The sequence below is a fragment of the Canis aureus genome, chromosome 17 (assembly GCF_053574225.1).
Source record: "Canis aureus isolate CA01 chromosome 17, VMU_Caureus_v.1.0, whole genome shotgun sequence".
NCBI classification, from domain to species: Eukaryota; Metazoa; Chordata; class Mammalia; order Carnivora; family Canidae; genus Canis; species Canis aureus.
Genome location: NC_135627.1, coordinates 39640455 through 39660332, shown reverse-complemented (window position 1 = coordinate 39660332; position 19878 = coordinate 39640455). Strand labels below are relative to the sequence as shown.

The window sequence follows — 19878 nt, the reverse complement described above, 5'->3', positions numbered from 1 at the left end:
GATTTGCTCTGATCTTGATTATTCTCCATAGCTGCACTTTAAAAATTTTGCCACCGTCTCTTCTTGATCACATAGGTATGGTGTGCCAGCAGAGCACACTCCATATGCAACTCATTTGAACACTGCTGATGGTGACTTAGGAAGAAACCAACATGTAATGATTGTACAATTATTTGTGAGATTCTCTCATCTACAGTCCCCATTATCAAAACATAATATTAGTGAATAATACACGTGCAAGTACAGAATTAAGAATCATTCATCTAGATTATTGACTCTTAAGCAGCACAAAGAAATTTCTCTCTTTAAATATCATTTCCACCAATAATATGATGTGGGTAAGGTGAGCATTCCAGTAATATCTGTAATATGTAACAGTGACTGTACCCATTTTAAACTTTGCCACTATCAAGAGCTATGATAATAGAATGATCAAAATCCATCTGCACCCTCTTGCATCCACCCCAGGAACAATAACAACAATATTACATGAAATCAACAATCACCTATGATTGTTGACAGGCAATTATCTCTTTTTATCCTCAGAACAATGCTATAACATAAGCATTACAATTTGATTTTTCACATGAGAAAACTTGTTTAGGAACTGAAGATATGATCATATTAAGAAGGGTTGGTATGATTGGAATTCAATTTAATTCCAAAATCAGTTATCTTAATCACCACAGAATGTTGGCATTCTCTTTCTTACCAGTACCTTAACACCAGATTTTAGAAAGAGTTAAAATATTTCAAAATGAAAATGCACAATTCCTAAAATTAGGGTAAATGTATATACTCGAAGTTGGACACCTACCTCTTACTAGCTATGTATCTCTAGGTTTCAACACAACCCTCTGGTTTAAGCTTGCTTTAGGAATAGACTTAACTAGAAGACAAAATCTGCTTCATAATCAGATACCTGACATTGATCATCTCTTTATACTACCTCTAGTTTCTCTAACAGAAAAACCCTGCAAGAAGGATAAATGGAGAATAGGCACAAAAACATTGTAGGTCCAAGGAGAAAGTTTTCATCTTCCTTTTTCTCTCTCATTTTGTCACTCACTCATACACGCACACACACAACACACACACACACACACACACCAGAGGTAAGATATGAACAACTCTTAAAAAATGGATATCATCATGAGGTGCCTGGGTAGCTCAGTCAGTTAAGCAGTTGATTCTTGATTTCTGCTCAGGTCATGGTCTCAGGGTCCTGAAAATGAGCCCTGGGTCAGACGACTTCATGCTCAGCTGGGAGTCTGGTCAAAGATTCTCTCCCCTTCTGCACCAACACCCCTAGCCCACCCCATCTGTTCTCTCTCTCTCTAAAACAAATGAACACATCTTTTTAAAAATGGGTATCATGTAATCTTAGATACAGAAGAAAAACACCGTTACTATTAAAGAAGAAGAGAGCAATGAAAATTCTTTAATAGAAGAAAATGTCAATTTAGTATATCACTAAATTACCACTAAATACAAAAATACACTCAAGAAAAATACATAGAATAAAAAAATAATTTTAGAAAAAGCAGTTTGTCATGGCTTATTTAAGTGGCAATCTAGGTGATATCTTTGCCTTAAGATGAAAACTCTTGTAGATATATGAAGGCTGAATTATAAAGACAAAACAAAAAGATCCTGAGACTACCACAATGGCCCAGTTAAGAGACTACCTTATCCTGAAATAAGAAAGTGGCAGCAGGAATGGAGAAACGAGGATTTATGAGATAAAGAAAAAAAGAAAAAAAAAAGATGGAAATAGATAATACTTGATGATTGATGAAATGTGGAAGTTGAAAGAGATGTAAGAAATGTCTCTATAACTAATCTGGTAAATATTGTTACAGGTAAGATTAATCAGAATTGGCTTCATCATCTGTGGAGTCCAGTGCAGAATGTGAGGCCTCTTATTTAAAAGTATTAAGAATTCCAAGATGGCAAACAGCAGAACATTAACACAAGTGTAGGACACTTCTGTGGGCCAAAGTCCACAGAGCCAGTCCTGAAACTAATTCATCAGTTTTCTAGAGCATTTGTCAAAGAAGTGAAAGAAAATAAGTCAGAAATATTACTCAACCAATATTTCAAATAAATTCCATATTAGGAAAATAGGATGAACAAGAGTGAATCTCTTACATGGCCTCCTCTTCTGTCCTCATTTGGAGTTCTTCCTTTTGTGGCTGTTCTACCTTTCTAAGCAAACCTGGCCTCTTACCCCATGGTGGGGATAGATACACCCCCTCAGTTCTTGGCACTCTGGGAGAGCAGCAGAGCTCCATGAAATCATTGAGGTCACTTAGTACCTTGGCAACAGAAAACCTGTGTGTGTGTATGCGTGTGTGTGTATGCGTGTGTGTGTGTGTGTGTCCGTCCAGAAAGTGAAAGGATGTCTCTGTCCTCACCTGCCGTATTTTTCAGCCCTGCATTTCCCAATACCTTCTGTGTTCTGGTAGGGCTGAGGTGTTATTCCTCACAACAATGCCAAAAGCATGGCACTACGTGTGCGTAGGACCCAACTCCTAGCCTCTTGCAGCCAGGGTGAAAGTAATCATGAAAGAGGACTTCAGCTACCTCTGTTTTAACCTCAGTCTGTACTTTCTACTGTTTAAGTTCTCCTTTCCAGCTTCTCTTTTAACTCAGGCAAAAGACCCAGAGTGCAAAGCGTCCTGTGATGGGAACGGAAACTACCATCTCACGCAATAAAGAACACGCATGTTTGACCGCAAGACAATGATCCACCTGACCTTTACTGCCCCCCTGCACGGACCCACTGACCTCTGTCCCACATTTTCCTTGTATGAACCTGGAAGTATTTTCAGCACTTTGGAGACAGCCTTTGGAACACTAGTCCACTGTTTTCCAAATGTGGACCTCACTGAAATAGATTCCTTTCTTGTTTCACCACCTCCTTTCTCTGCCTTTGGATTTTGTCAGCTGTGAGTAGCTGAGCCTGGTCTGTTTGGGAGCCCCAGAACCAGGTGCTATTGTTCCCCTATGCCCTAGTTACAATCATCCTCACTTGGATCTCTTCTGTGTCCTGTCATTGGCACTGACGTCTGCCTAACAGAGGTTATAGAAGAGAAGGGGGGAGGCTTGCTTGCCTTGCAATTAACTGTGTCATTTACCAGCCAGGCATTGAGATCCAACAGTGCATAGTTCCTTTTCTCAGTCCAAAGCACATTCCCTTTGCAATCAAGTGAGGTCCCACTATCCCCTGAGAGAGAGAGAGAGAAAGAGAGTGAGAGAGAGAGAAGAAAAAGAGAGAAATACAGCTTTTTGAATACAGGGCACACTTCCATATTTATGTGGGTATGCACATGTGGAGCAGAGGGGACAGGGACATAGGTCCTGTGTTCCTACAGTTATTGTGAGAACTTCTGACATGGGATGCAATTTCCAAGGTAGGATTAGGGGAAGAGAGGGTTACTGCCCTGTTACTGCTAATTCAAAGTGTGGCAGGGTAGAGAAGGCATCTCCTTGCGTGAAAGAGGCCTAAACTACAAAGCACAATTTGTTTCTCTCTATGCCCTCATATCACTGAAGCTACTTTTGTTTTTGTGACAATACAAAGGCATGCCCCTATCCACTTTTGTGCCAAAAAACCAAAAAGGTAAATCATAAAATAAAAAATCAGAATGCCAAATGAAAATGTACCTACTGTAACAAAATATGACAAATATAATCAACTAAATTAATCCATTAAAAGAAAACATATATCTTGGGTTGACTTTTTTAATCTACATTTTGCCTAAAATAGACATAACGAGGCTTAAAAATAAAATTTCGGAATAAATATAAAAATGAAATAAGCATACTGAGAGTCATAAAATATCCGAAAAGGGAAATAGGTATAGCTAGCTTCATATCAAGCTAATATTTAAACATTCTGAGGCCAAATGATGTGTTTTACTCATAAATATACACATAGCATTTGTTTAAGACTTAGTGAGGCAGTCATGAAAGTGGATTCCTAAGTCATGAAATATCAGAAACACAGAGGGCACTTTCAGGTTATAGGAAACATTAGCTCACAACAAATAGCTAACAATAGACCCAGACACTTTAATTTTTCTACTTCGTATTTGTTACAAAGTTCCTCACCATGCCTTCTAACATTTCACTCCCTCTTCAGACACTCCAGTTGTCCTTGGCATCTATATTTCATAATAACATCGGTACCTTGCAAGTTTTGATGCAGAGCAAATAGACTGGCAATTCATCAAACATATTTTATTTCATTTTATAGATACATGAAAAGGAATAGCATTTTGCCCCCTGGCACAATTCTTCTATCTCCTACTCCTGTTTGGATCTCCCAATGACTTCAAAGAAAAATTTTCTGTGAAAGAAGTGAGCAAGGTTTGTAATGTATAACCTGAAGTTTTTTTCATGTCAAGACATAAAATAACAATGATTCACTTTAGTCAAAAACTAATAAAAAAGAGGCCAACAAAAAAACAAAAAGAAGTTTAAAAACCTCCCACTATTAAAATCTCTTTGCCTTATTATAAGAGATAAAATTTCACTAAGTCCATGTACCAATAATGTATGATTTTACAATTCTGTGTTATATTAACAACTGTCTCAGTAGAAGGATATAGTAATCTCTCAAAAGCAAGCAACTAAACTGTTACTCATTCTAAAGCAGCACTATTCTTTTTTCAGTGCCGTCACGGACATATTCCCTATGCTGTCTAATACAGTAGCCACTAGCCTCATGTGCCTACTTAACAATTGAAATGTGGCAGGTACAACTGAGAGACTAAACTTTTAATTTTATTTAATTTTTAATTAATTAAACTTTCAATGTTAAAAGCTACATGTGTCTCTTGGCTACCATATTGGACACCACAGTTCCAATTGTACTCTTGCAGTTAAGAATCTGGTGGGCGGCTGTGCAGTAAAAAGTGAAACCAGTCCTAGAATTTATGGGATAGTATCAGTGACACTGAACAAAGAAAGGAATAAATGAAGATTCAAATGGGAACTGATACGAAGAAAAGTATGACGCACATTCAAACCTGTATTCCCAAAAACTTTTTAGTAGGTTGTTAATGCAATTTTTATTAAAGGAATTTTCCACTTCAAATAAAAATGAGTGGAGAAATGTCATCCAACTAAGATAACTTGCTCAGTGGATTCTGACTGGGGGCATAAGGTGAACAGAGTAGGATGTCTATTCTGCTATCTCTATTTCCCTTATTGTGACTACACTCTTGCTCTCATATAGGCTTTACCTATAAAAAGTTTCAGTGCATTGACCCGAAGCTCGACACTGCTTAATCACTTTAGATAAATGATACCATATCCCACTCCAAGCAGTATGGCAAAAAGGTACAAAATACGCCATCATTTGTTTAAAGATGGTATCCAGACAACCAAAACTGTCAAAATATGCATGGGGACAGGTAAATATTATGAACATAAACTTTCTTGTAATAATGTTAATATTGAATCTTCATATATTTTTTCAGTAATTCATTGATTACCAATAAGTAAACTTAATCATTATTTTTTTTCTTCTAATTTCTGGCAGTGTTGTCACCCATTTCTTCCTGAATCTTTCTTAACTAAATGGCTTCTTAACCTTTTTTCATTCTCTTTGTTGAAAGAGCTTTGTGTGTGTGTGTGTGTGTGTGTGTGTGTGTGTGTGTGAGATGCGGGAGTAGAGGATAGGGTAAACTGACTTCTGAAGCATATCTTGTAGTCCAGAGTTATCAAGAAACATTGCATGAAAGATTTTTTAAAAATGTATCATGCTATTCTTAATCTACATACGTTAGGAATTCTGATTCCTTGAGAATTCCATAAAGAAGCACAACTGCTGATTGTCTATTCTCATAATTATGTAAAAAGTATATTAACCAGATGAAAATGATATTAGTGGAAATATATCAAGCATTTACATTAGAAACTAAAAAGGAAAGTCTGGTCCTTCTTATACCAAAATTATAAATCATATTGGTAATTCATTGACCCCTCTTATTTGTGAGAAGTATTAACCAAGGAAAAAATACATATATGTATTTATAAATATATGTATATATAATATTAGTATTCTATTTTATTTATTTTTTAAAAAATATTTTATTTATTTATTCATAGAGACACACAGAGAGAGAGAGAGGCAGAGACACAGGCAGAGGAGCCCGACACAGGACTCGATCCCGGGTCTTCAGGATCATGCCCTGGATGAAGGCGGCACTAAACCGCTGAGCCACCTGGGTGGCCCTAATATTAATATTCTAAGGCAGGTTAAAGTACAAATGAAATGAATACATCTCTAAGATTTATTTTTATGTGAAGAAATTATCAGTGAAAAATGAATTATATCAATTATAAAAACATGGAAAGAATTTGCGATAAATTGTTTATCACCAGCTTGTAGGGTATTTTAGGGATATTTCTTTTTTTGCTTCCTCTATGTAAAGTTGATATTTAGGACACCTGGGTGGCTCAGGGGTTGAGTGTCTGCCTTTGGCTTGAGGCATGGAGTCCTGGGATCAAGTCCCATATCGGGATCCAGCATGGCATCTGCTTCTCCCTCTGCCTGTGTTTCTGCCTCTCTGTCTCTCTGTCTCTCATGAATAAATAAATAAAATCTTTAAAAAATAAAGTCAATATTCAAAGAATCTCCAAAAGTGTAGTTAAAATTTTGAAATTATTCCATAGAAGAAAAAATTTGCTGAGTAGAAACATATAAGTTCATATTCATTATAATTATGGGAATTTAATAAAATCATTTAATTTCTCATAATATTCTTATGAGACAGATATTATTCCCTTTCCATAGAGAAGGAAACTGGTACCTACAAATATGAACTATATTGTCCATATCACAGAGTTAGCAGACTTTTGAGTGCCATGACTCTTATTCTTTTCTGAACCTACAGGGTATATAGTTAGGAGAGTGACTGACATATCATAGGAATGCAGTATGTCTGTTCAACTGAAATAAAATATTGGAGCTGGGAATAAAAGTGAGTATTTTTTTAGCCTTAAAACTCATCATCTTTCCATTGTGTTATATAACACTCTGCAGAATAAAAAGAGAATTTTTTTTGCCACAAAATATAGGCGTCCACTACATTGCAAATCCTTTTTGTTTGACCTTCTTTAATGTGAAAAAGCAGTTTTAGTTTTCTGAAATATGTAGTAATAATACCCCCCCCAAAAAAAAAACCCGCCAAAAGAACCATAAAACTAATGAAATTGGGAGGCTAAGGTGTTGGGGGATGGAGATAGAGGAATCCCATAAAATTGAGGAAATAAGAAATATATGTCCTGGATTTTGAAACATTGTCCAGGAAAACAAGGATGAACAAAACAGTAGAAGAGCACAAGAAGAAAATTCCAATGGATAAGACGTCAACAAATACAGAGAGTTTCTCCAGAGTTTGCTTTTGAATTCCAGATTATGTGTTCTTATGGCTATGGACCAGGAGGCCTCTATACTTAAGTGGTTCCATGTGCATGTCAAAATCTTTTGCATCCCTTAGACCTCTCAATAAGGTGCCTTATTAATAACACGTGCTGGGAAGTATGGTCATATCTTGGTACCATGGACTTGTAGAAGGCCCAGAGTAAACAGTACATTACTCACGGGAAGGAGGAAATGCATGTTCTTTAAAATAGCCTAAGTTTAGAGTTAGAGCTACAAATTCAAAATTAAGTGGCTAGGGTAGGTAAAACAGTATATTTTAGTGTTTAAGGGAAAAAAACAGTTGTACATTCAGAATAAACTATTTAAAAAATTATGAGGAATATAAGATGAATATATTTATTATAAATCCTAGCATTTCAAAACAATGAAAATCAAAGAATCTTGAATAAGATAAGATGAACATAAATGGATGTTTTGTAAACCACAAGTTAACTCATTAAATTGGTTATCATATGAGGTTATAAAGTGAATATGTAAATTGTTTTAGGACTTTTATTAAGTGATATACCGTTGTATATTATTAAAGATAATAAGGAGATACTTGCAAAAAGATCAGTCACCTCTGATGTTGATATCAGTGAGGTCAACAACATTTTTCATAGAATAATCTTTGATGCAATACTGGTATGAATCTAAGGTGGCATATCATGGAGATAGCAATTCGAATTCCCATATTTTTGCCATGTATTTCTAAACCTTGTACTCTTTTTAAAAATATTTTATGTGTCAAGGGAATTATGGTGGATATTGGTAATTATATACCAAATTCTGCTTATTTTATAATAATTGATTTGTAGATGGGAGTTACTATCTAGGGACTGTATTTTCCAGCACTCCCTGTAGCTAGGTATAGTCATGTGGTTGGTTTCTGGACCATCTTGCATGTTAGATCTTCAGTGCTTTTTTTCTTCACCTTTCTTAGAATGACTTTGGAGAGCACAAGTTAAAAATGACACAGTTGCCCTTAGCTTAGGTTTCTGAATGACTTTTTGGAGTACAACCATTCATTGACTTGGAATAGCTAATTTGGACCATTAAAATAAACTAATTTGTTTTACTTTATTCTTATTTTTTTGTTCTTTAAGTCACTGAATTATTTTAGATCCTTTGCTAAAGGCTTATTAGGCAAATTAACTACTGTAATTTAGTTCTGAATGTTCTACTCTAGGTTTACTTAAATCTAGTTGTTTTATTCATTTAGTCATTCAATTAATTTCTGTGTCCTTCTTAAAAAAATGAAAAATTCTTAGAATTTAGACATGATGAAAAATAAACTAGAGTTTACCTTTCAGGATATAGGAGTAGAACTCAAGCATAACATGTAAACTATTAGAGTCTAACTTATATATCACATATGAGGAAAGATATTACCTTACCTTACCCAAAAAGAGGAAAATATCTAACTACTATGGAAAGAAAATATCCAGTAGTAATTATTCAACAGCCTCATATGCACCAGCTAATGTCAAGTATCTCAATATCAATTTAGCTAAAATGTTTTTGTGTAGATGAAAGAGTAAAGAAGTACAGAAGATAAGATTTTACCAAACTCTAATCACATGAATAATAAAGAAAGATCTTCCAATTTTCTATTATTAATGAAATGAAATAGTTCAAAGGCCTAGTCAAAATTCTTAAATGTATTCTTAAATGCATTTGAAATTTAAAATGTCAATAATTATCTTTTAAGTGCATCCAACATTATTACATGTTATTGCATGATATAAAGATAAGGAATATGTGAAGTAAACAAATTGCTTCTAAGGTACATAATTTAAAATCTATTTATTTGGTGTCATGAAACATAAATTATGTTAAACCATTGGGTCAGTCCATACCATATGAATATCCAAATTTATTAACATAGTAGTCTTGAGAACTGACCAAGAAATTTAATAAATAAACCATGAATTAGCTCACATTCAAATTCAGAGCTCAGCATTTAAAACAAAAGTATAGTAAAAAGAATAGTAAATCATCTTCTAAAATTAGTAGAGTACTTAGTTTTTGTGTATATGTTTTATGTGTGTATATATAAATTTTATAAAATGGCACATATATTTTCTCTATAAACTATATACATGAGTAAAGAAGAACATAATAAATACATATAAAAGTAGAAAGTAAACAGAATTCAGACAGGGCAACAAGCGAACAAAAACAAGCTATATTTAGCTAAGTAGCAGTTGTATTGAAAGATAGAATCAGAACCAAATAAAAGGCAATATTTAGTGGCAAGTATATGAAGTATGTAAACACAAGGGAAAGGACAGTCGGACTAAGGTTGGACTAAGATAAAGATGATTCTACTAAGGCTAACAGAACTTTAATTCCAGATTTACTATATAACTAAAGCCAAATACTTCATACTTGTGACTCTCTCCTACTCCATTTTCCTAGAGATGCCCAAAGGGACTTCCAAAAGAAAGGAAGAAATTATTTTTTCACACTGAGAGGGATGAAAATTCATTCTTATTAATAGTGTAGCATTTAGTAGAAGAGGTGAGATGGCATCAAGGCTGACTACAGGGATGCCAGGCACAAGACAACCAGTACACTCAAGTCTAATTTTCCAAGGAGTCCCATGCCAAGTTTGTCGAGCCTAGGTTTCATTTATTTTATGGTAGGTTAGAGGAATGTATTATCTTTGACAGTTTTAACTATGTAGGACCTTCTGTATTATATTTCTATACTGTCTTTCTATATTATATTTCTCAAGAGGTGGAGTATGGAGAAGGTCTATATGGTAAAACAAAACAAAACAAAACAAAAACAAACCAAACAACAACAACAACAACAACAACAACAACAACAAAAACACCGTATTCAATCGCACACACAAACAAACATGCGCAGGTGCTTCCAAACAAACAAAACCCCTTGAATATCATTGTCTTTATTTTAGAGACAAGGTCAATTAAAAGAGATGATCCAGGCAACAAGAAGCTTGTGACTTAGAAAGGACTTAACTTATTTAAATTTCTTTGGTTTACAGCCCTTAACATTTGCATGTAGAACTTTCTATACAGATTATATGAGATGTTCCAATTTCAGACCTTGGAATAGCCATAGATCATTAAGTCACACATCTATTAAGCTAAAGGTTAAATAGTTTGAAGAAAGTGAGAAGAATTCTTGTAACATAATAGCATTTTATAATTTAGCTTTAAAATGCTTGGTTTCCAAAATGAAAAAGAGGGGGAGAAATGAAGGGAAGAAGCAGCACAATTATTCTACATCTTCTAAAGCAGATCTAGGGAATGAAGTTCAAAGTCATGTGCAGTGCAAGTTCAATAGCTAAGAAGGCTACAGTTGATCACTTCAGTTTTCCTGGTATAACAAATTCAGTGATTTCTGAGCAAGCAAAGAAATGATCGACAGTGCCAAAAATGCTATTACAGGTTTTTTGTGTGTCACTGTTAGTGTATGTGTACATTGATTAAGAAAATGCTGATTTCTTGATATTTTCCATTTATATACACATTAAATATATAAAATCTTACTAGAACCCTGAAATAGCATAAAAGTGCAAGATGAAATAGAAATATATTTTTCCTAGTAGCTATACTAAATCTATCAGTTCATTGAGTAATTGATACACAGAGAAAAAGATTCATTCAAAATAATTATCTCCTTATAATTTAAGAAAAATTGAGATTTTTTTCCATATAATTTTTCCAAGTGGACCCCAGGTTGATATTTACTATGTTCTTGTCCTTGGGGTATTCTTCGTATAGGAGATCTGATATACGCCTGTTAATATTCTTGGAATGGACTGCAAAATGGAACTACTTCATGACAAAAGTTGCTTGTTGTGAACAGAGGCACCTGGTATTAGCTAAATGGTTGAGGTTTTTAATGTATATGTAATGTTCTTCATGGGTATCCACTGCAATCAGATTGAAGCCAATATTTTACAGAGTCTGGGATACAAAATGACATTAATAATTGCAAAGTGTGTGAAAATAAAATTTTTACAAATAATAAAGGTTGAGAATGATTTATTTTAAAAGTATATTGGAGTAGATTCATGGGTACTCCACCCCAAAACCATTTTTAACTTTCACTCAGATTTGTTTTCCTAAAAGGGAAATAAGTAGATTTAGAGCTGTCTCACAAAAATTTCATGCACAGGTTGAGTGCATCCACTTGGATGTATAACATTGGGAAAAATGGACCAAGGCTAGGGATCAATGCTATGACTATATAACCAAAGAAAGAAGAGCATTTCTTGTATCAAAGCACTATATTTGTTAGCTTCTCAATAACTCTGTTAATTTAGAAGCACTATATTGTTATTTAATTTTTGAAATAAAGTAATACTGGGGCACTTGGTTCTATTCTTTAGTCTATTAATAAAGGCAAATTTTATCCTTTAAAATGATCTTAAATTATCCTAAAGAAATGCTTAAATGAATAATGCACTTATATTATAAAAAAAAACAGAGTTGGGGAGTGAAAGTAGAGGGGGAAGAGGAGAGGAGACAGGGAAGAAGGAGACGGGGAATATGAAAAATAGTTTTAGTCGGTCTTGACAGCATTAAATATTCTAACATTCTCAATCTTATGTATTTGGGAAAGTTAATTATTGGGATGAGTCAGTGATCAATGGTGCTAGATAACTGAAGATTACTATGTAAAACAGCAAGCCCAAATATAAATTGAGATTTTAGCTTCCTCAATAAATATGTCTCACCACTGATATCGGCTGTTGTAACATGGCATTAGAGTACCACATAGTAGTTTCATTCAATAAGATTTTTGACTATCTAATGTAGTTGTCACTTGAAGCTACGGTAGGGTTCTATACACAAAAGAAGTGAAGTAACACTGATTTCAAACAAGTTAAACCATATAATCAACACCTAATGGTTTGAGTGGATATGGTTAGAATTTCTTCACATTAACTGAGTCCCAGGTCTGATCTAGAGTCTAAAAACATAATTGAAGTAAAATCATATGTAAAGAAAAATTGTGCCCATCTGAAGGGATATGGTTGACAAAGCAGGCAAAGAAAAGGAGTCAATGAAATTCACATTAGCAGAAACTTCCAGGTGCTGTGCTGGGGAAAAGATCCCCCATAAGATCAAAGGGGAAGTTTTATCTAAAAAGTGCAGATGCATTCACTTTAAGGCAATCTTAGCCTAATTCCTTTAAACAGATCCCAAAGTTGGAATTCCTAGATCACCAAACAACATTCTGGCAGTTTACTTCTCTCTCATTTATTCATCTGAGAAAAACCGAGTCAAGATAATCAGAATTGTTCCTGATTTAATGTTTGTTCAACTATTCTTTATTTTCATTTAATAACTGGAGACTCTGGTTTACATAAATTTTTGTTAGTTCATGCCAGATGGAGACTAAAATTGACACTCACCCTAATAGCAATATATCCATTGATCCTTTTGAACTTCTACTAACAATACATAGCAGGTACCTTTCAGGAAAAGAGCTAATTATGGTGAGCAGCCTGACAGGAAGGGATGGGATTCAGGATAAAGGGATTCTGTTGAACTATGTTCAATATATATGTTTATTCCTTAAGTACTAAAAGAATGTCTGTAGTAGTCAATCTTATCTATAGAACAAGCCACCATATAGATATTAAAAGTGATCCTTCTTTCTCTTCTCCCTTCTTTCCATAAACATTTATTGAAAACCTTGTAAATACTCCAGGCAATACAAAAATCTCTGCAACTGCAGCTATTCCTACAGTTAAGTCCTACATTTACTCAGTCTAATAGAGTAGAAAGACTCAAAAAGTAATAATAGCAACAAAGTGTGATAGTTGCCATGAAGAAGAAATATATGGGTTGAAAAAATCAACTCATCAGTGAAAAAGACTAGAATTGAGAAAATTCTAGAGTCAAGGTCTTAGTTTATCATTCTAAAAGTTCCCAGTCAATAAAGATATTTTACTACAAAAATTATATCTATAGGTGTTTTTGTATATTTATGACTTTTATTGTTCATTGACATTCTAGATAAATATGGGCTCCCCAATAAATGTGTAAATCTTTCCCTGATGGCCACAGTAGACACAGTCTAAGGCACTAAATTTATATCTCACTATATATATCTGGTCAGCCAGATTTTCCAAACAAAAGTTTAAGTTTATACTTACTTATATATTATGCTGAGTATATATAACAAAGTTTATGAGGTAATTCAGTCCTTATGAAGGCTAACTTCCTAAATTCCTTAATGTCAGTAAATGTATTTATTTATTTTTTTAAAGATTTTATGTATTCATGAGAGACACAGGGAGAAAGAAAGGCAGAGACACAGGCGAGGAAGAAGCAGGCTCCATGCAGGGAGCCCGATGTGGGACTCGATCCGAGGACTCCGGGATCAGGCTCTGGGCCAAAGGCAGGCACTAAACCGCTGAGCCACCCAGGGATCCCCAGTGTCAGTAAATTTAAAGATGAAATGGTTTACTTTCCTTCCTGTCAGGGAAATGCACTCTATGCCAGTGAATAGGGTATGTAGGATGTGACAAAGGGAATTGTACTCCTATAAAGTTGTATCAGTTCTGGATTTACTGAGAAGGTTTTACTCATACATAAAACAATATTTTTAACAGCTTAGAAAGTGGGACAAGAGTGACACATTTTTAGATTTTAATCTATAATTTCAAAGAGTTTTCTTGATGAACTCTAAAAAGAAAGCAAGAGTTTACGAGCTACCAGAAAGCAAATATAAAAGAAACCCCTTGCTGACAAAGCAACCTTTTATCCTTCGTACTTTATCTATGGCCTAGAGGAGATTTAACAGGCAAAATGTCACTGTGGATCAAATGTCTTCCTTCCAGAGCTCACTTTATTATATCTTAATTTAAAACATAAATTAATGTCCTTAAAGGTAATAAAGTTAACAGGTAGATCAGATAGTATAAAAAAAGAAGCAGTTAATTCTATGCCAATTTTCACATTCAGGGAGATAATGCAAAAGATCAATGAGATTTAATAAGAAAAATGTTAAAATATACAAGAAATGCCTCCTCTCACTTTGTACATATTTGCATTTAATTTTCATAGAGAAGGACTTGCATTTATATCTCTACTCAGAAAGACTCTGGTTAAAACTATCATCTTTATTAAATCTCAACTAGCTATCAAACAAACAACTACATTTCAAAGTAGTATCCCTACCCTGCAGGGTTCCAGAAAAGGAAATAATAATGTGAAATATGAAAAAAAAAAAAAAAAAAAAGATTGTTCTTTGAGAGGAAGAGATCTAATTAAAAGGAGTCCCTAACAACTGCATGGATTAATTGGAAGCCAACTGAGATAATTGGACCTATGGGAATATGATTACACCCATCATAAACTGCTTTTTTCACAAGTATAGGTTAAGTGCTTGATGCTTTAATTGGGTGTAACACTATAATAAAAGTAGGAATAATATAGAAAAATTAATATTTGGGAAGGCAATCTCCTGAAGTTCTCTGGCATCATTAATAGCTATTTTTTTCAAAGATGCAATTCTCTAGGTTTCTTGGAGCCACTTTGATAACAGTGTGGTTACAATTCTATCAACCAAAATATACTTGTGCTATTAAAAGTTGACCTGCAGACCACATGTAGTTGCTTTGCAATTAGAAATTCAACAAGATCACATCACTCTGTGATTGAAGTTAAAATGGGCCTCTTTTTTGAAGATGATATCCTTAAATGTTCACTGCAACAAACACTGGCTTTCAATTAGATGATCTTCCAGGAAACAGAACCACAAAATTGTAGAGCCTCAGGGAACCTCATTGATCATTTATCTGGTCAAATGCCCTAATTTTACAGTTGAAGGAACAGCATGAAAACAAATGACTGAAAGTTCTAGAACAAATCTAGGCCTTTATTGGGGGACGTGTGGAGGCTCATTTGATCAGGAGAAAAGGTATTTCATTTAGAAAATAAATCACTGAGAAAAAAGTAGTTATTTGCATACATCTCAATACCTTGTGATTCTATAATACTTATTTAAAAATAATTATTTATTAAGGGAAGTATAGAGGTGGCAAACAGAATCACTCTATTTGCATTGGGAAATGGAGTTACATGTACAATTTAATAATGAAAAGTTATTCAGTATCTTTAGGTCAAAAGGCAGAAACAATACTTAATTCTTACTCAACAGAAGAGTAGAGTACCTACATAAACAAATAAGTCAAGCTTAAAGAATAAGTTTAGGGATCCCTGGGTGGGCAGCGGTTTGGCGCCTGCCTTTGGCCCAGGGCGCGATCCTGGAGACCCAGGATCGAATCCCACGTCGGGCTCCCGGTGCCTGGAGCCTGCTTCTCCCTCTGCCTATGTCTCTGCCTCTCTCTCTCTCTCTCTCTCTCTCTGTGACTATCATAAATTAAAAAAATTAAATAAATAAATTTAAAAACAAAAGAATAAGTTTAGTAGCATCTAGCATCTGTAGGTTTTATGGTAGTATTGTCGCCAGCTAGACCCCAAAACCCAACCTTCACTGCTCACCCGCTTGTACCCACTTTGTCCCATATTTTTAAGCTCTTCCTTCCAGCCTCTTAGCTCAGGCAAAAGACTAGAAGGACAGAATATCCTGTGATGGAAACCAAACTAGCCCTCAAGCAATAATGATAAAGAGTTCCCAAAGAATTGCAGCTGGCTCAGACCACCCAGAACTGTTTCAGCTTAACTCTGGATTCACTCTGGTGCAAATGGACCATGAAGTGACCCACAGAATAACTAACAATTAATTATCTTTACTTCATTATACTACTAAAATACCTGCCCAAGGAGGAGCACAAGCCTCACTTACATAACGTATATGTATAGACATGTTTCCTTAAAGTGTACATGAGAACTTATGCCTGCCTCTGCATAGGATGACAAGGCTTCCCTATCTAAATATTCATCCTAACCCTAAAACAAAAACAAAAACAAACAGACAAAAAAAAAACCCAAAAAACAACAACAACAAAAAACAAAAAATCCACCCTTGCTCAGGGAGTCATGGCTTTGGAAGTTATTTCTATGATCTCTTTATTTGCTGCAGATAAAATTTACTTTGTGCAATAACTCCATCTGGTATAGTTTCTATTTGTGACTCACCAAGGAGTGAACTCACATTAGTTCAGTTACAGTATGCCCAAAATCTCGATCAATTCCCTCAAGAAGACTAATCTCTTTTAGGATGACTAATTTATAACTGTGCTGAATATTTTGCCTTTTCTACCTCCTTTGGGCCCAGAAGGCTGATACTCAACAGGACCCTCCTGCCTTCTGTCTTCTTGTTAGGTTCAGGCAAGGTGACATCAGTAGGGGACTGGATGGTGGGCAGAGATACAAGTCTGAGTAAATATTCTCAGGGATCTCTTATGAAAGGCCTGCTTCTGTGTGTCTCCAAGATAAGTCACAGCTTCTGCCAAAGAGCTTCTTCTACTATTACAACAGTTCTCTCCCTTATCCTGGCAAATTCTTCCCTTTTTGGCCCTTTAAGCAAAAGAAAAACAAACAAACAAACAAACAAACCACACTTAGCTCCCTTAAGTCTGTTTTAAACCTTGAAGCCAAAGAAACTTTTCAGAAATATATATACGGTCATTGATAAATCTTAAAGTATTAACCTGAGTTACAAAATACAGTAGGTCCTAGTTTCACCTGAATTACCTCCTACTCATCCTTCAGGACCTAACCTAAATCCAGGTTCATATCCCTACTGTGTTCCTGTACTTCCTCATAGCAATCATCTGAATGTGAATAATTTATTAGCTTTTGGCTTACAGGAGAATATGGACTGTTTTTTCTTCTTCCCTCCTTCCACCTCTCTCTCCTTGGTTCCCTCTCTCCCTCTCTTCCTCACTCCCTGTCTCCCTTCTTTCCTTCATTCATGTCTTTAGTCATTATTATTCAGTCTTTCTTTCAGTTTGTTCTTTTCATAAATATTTAGCAAGAGCTCACTATGGTGAGCTCTCCTGGACATTACATTTTGATGGGGAAGGAAGACATTAAACCATTAATTGAAATACTAATCATTTAATTATAAGCACGATAAGTGTTAGGAGGACAACATTCAAGGTCATATACTATCTTTATTGCATTAACATCAGAACCAACAGAAACTGGCAGATAAAAGACCTGCCATAAGGCAAGAACTCAGTATAGAGTTCTGATAAAAAACAATTGGTGGTGCTGTCAGGTCTAATTGGATTCAAATTTTGGACTTTGACTTTTCTCACCTGTGGACAGTAGGCAAATTGATTAACCTCCCTAATTCTTAATTATAAAGAGGAGTTACAAAATCATCCCTATGGAATTAGTGTAAACATCAAATAAGAAAAAATTACATAAATCACTGAGAAGAGAATCCGATAGACATATAGAGGTAGCACTAAGGTAGTATTTCTAGAAGAGCAAGATATCTTGGTCTATGTATATAAATTCGTAAGAAAAGGAACAACACAATCAACACTTCTATTTTTAGAAGGCTATCGCAATTTAAATTAACCATAATTAAAACTTCACAAAAACATGGAACAATTGAATTTTAAGCACAAAGCATAAGGTAGCCAACATTGTGGCATAAGGAATTTGAAAAAAAAAAAAAAAACACACATTATATGAGCTTCAGAAATATAGCTTTACGTGCAAGAAGCCACCTGGCAAATGCAATAAAACAGCTTTATTAATACAGTATGTTTCATGCATAAATCTGATCAGATTTGCTCTAGCAATCATCCTGTATGCCTCAAGACACCTGCAGTAGGAGAAAAAAATCATGTTTCTATACATTCTTAAAACTCCCATCCTTTGTGGTTTCAGCTGAGTATTCATTTGCAAACCAAAGTTAAATCATACCTCTTTATTAGTGGCGGGCCTTGCTTACATGCAAGTGTTCAATTTCTAGACCCTTTTATTCTCTCCCCTTTTTGTTTTTTTAAAGGTTTTATTTATTTATTCATGAGAGACAGAGAGAGAGAGAGAGAGAGAGAGAGGCAGAGACACAGGCAGAGGGAGAAGCAGGCTCCATGCAGAGAGCCCGATATGGGACTTGGTCCCAGGACTCCAGGATCACACCCTGGGCCCAAAGCAGGCGTTAAACTGCTGAGCCACCCGGGGATCCCCCAATTCTTGCCCCTTTTATAAATTTATTTTTGGAGATCATTTTTATATTTGGTAAACTGTACACAAACAAAAGCTGTGTATTATATTATAGACTATTGTTGAATTCTTTGAATTATCCCTGAGAAAATTATGCCAATCGGAAACATTACTGTCTGTTAATTTTCTTTATTTCATGCCATGTAAACTTAGATATTAATAACTTCATACCATGCTGTTCTTCTTGGTTTACGTAATATCTGTAAATGCTACAGAGTAGGGGTCAACATAGTATAAAAGAACTAAAGTAAGAATAACCAAAAATAAAACCATGAAAACTTGGTTTGCCTTATAAGTTAAAAATATTATTTTTTGATTGCTCACTTTCAAATATCAAATTATATAGTGGTTTAGCATAGTATTACTAGTATTACAAAGCATGCCAATGTCATAGGACTATCAATATTTATGCCTAGCATATTAGTCATTATTATTTCTCTACCCTCTGTGCATAGATTCACATTTCGTGGAAAGTAAGCCAGGAAAAAAAAAAAAAAAAAAAACAGCTCTTACAAAAATAGTTTTAGTCATTTAAATTTAGATGATTACAAAGGATGCCAGCAACCCTCTTAAGTTTAGTTGATTAGACATGAACTGCATAAATTAAACTAAATGTATAAGTTGTGGAATTTCACTTCTTATGATAATATGAAGTATCCATTCAACCACATGACTGATTCTAAGTGAGCCAGCTGGTGTGTGATCCATTTATGATTGTTCCCATGACATCAAATACAAAAGAAAGAGAAACTTACATGCTTAGTCAGTGCTTTCCAACAGAACTTTCTTCAGTGATGGAAACGTTCTATATTTGAGCTGTCCAATATGGTAGCCTCAAGCCACATGTGGCTATTGATCCCTTGAAATGTGCCTACTGTGACTAAAGGTCTGAATTTTTTTATTTTATTGTATTTTAACTAATTTAAATCTAAACAACAACATGTAGCTGGTGGCTACCATACTGGTCAGCAGAGGATGGTCTGAATAAGTATGCCTGCATCTATTTCTGCAATTTTTAAAATTAACACTGGTATCCAGAAACAAGCCAAATACATCAAAACATTTTAATAATAATCTGTTTCAAGTTGCAGAATATGACTCTTGGTGAGTCTCCTTAGTTATATTCATAAGGGACTGAAGATCACAAGAGACAGACTTGCTATTATGAGAGGCAATGTCTGACTCACCCCATCTTTACCTAGGGGAATAAAAAGCCACCTTGCAAACCTAACGTGCTTGCACTGTCCCTGCGTGAATCACCGTCTGCTTCTGTGATGAGAGGAAGAAGGCAGGTCC

General features: G+C 34.9%; 1 protein-coding gene across 6 annotated transcripts in view; it reads right to left on the bottom strand.

Moving 5' to 3' along the window:
* Positions 1-19878, bottom strand: part of PCDH9 (protocadherin 9) — an 895581-nt gene that overhangs the window by 426697 nt on the left and 449006 nt on the right. The gene's annotated exons all lie outside the window — the stretch shown is intronic.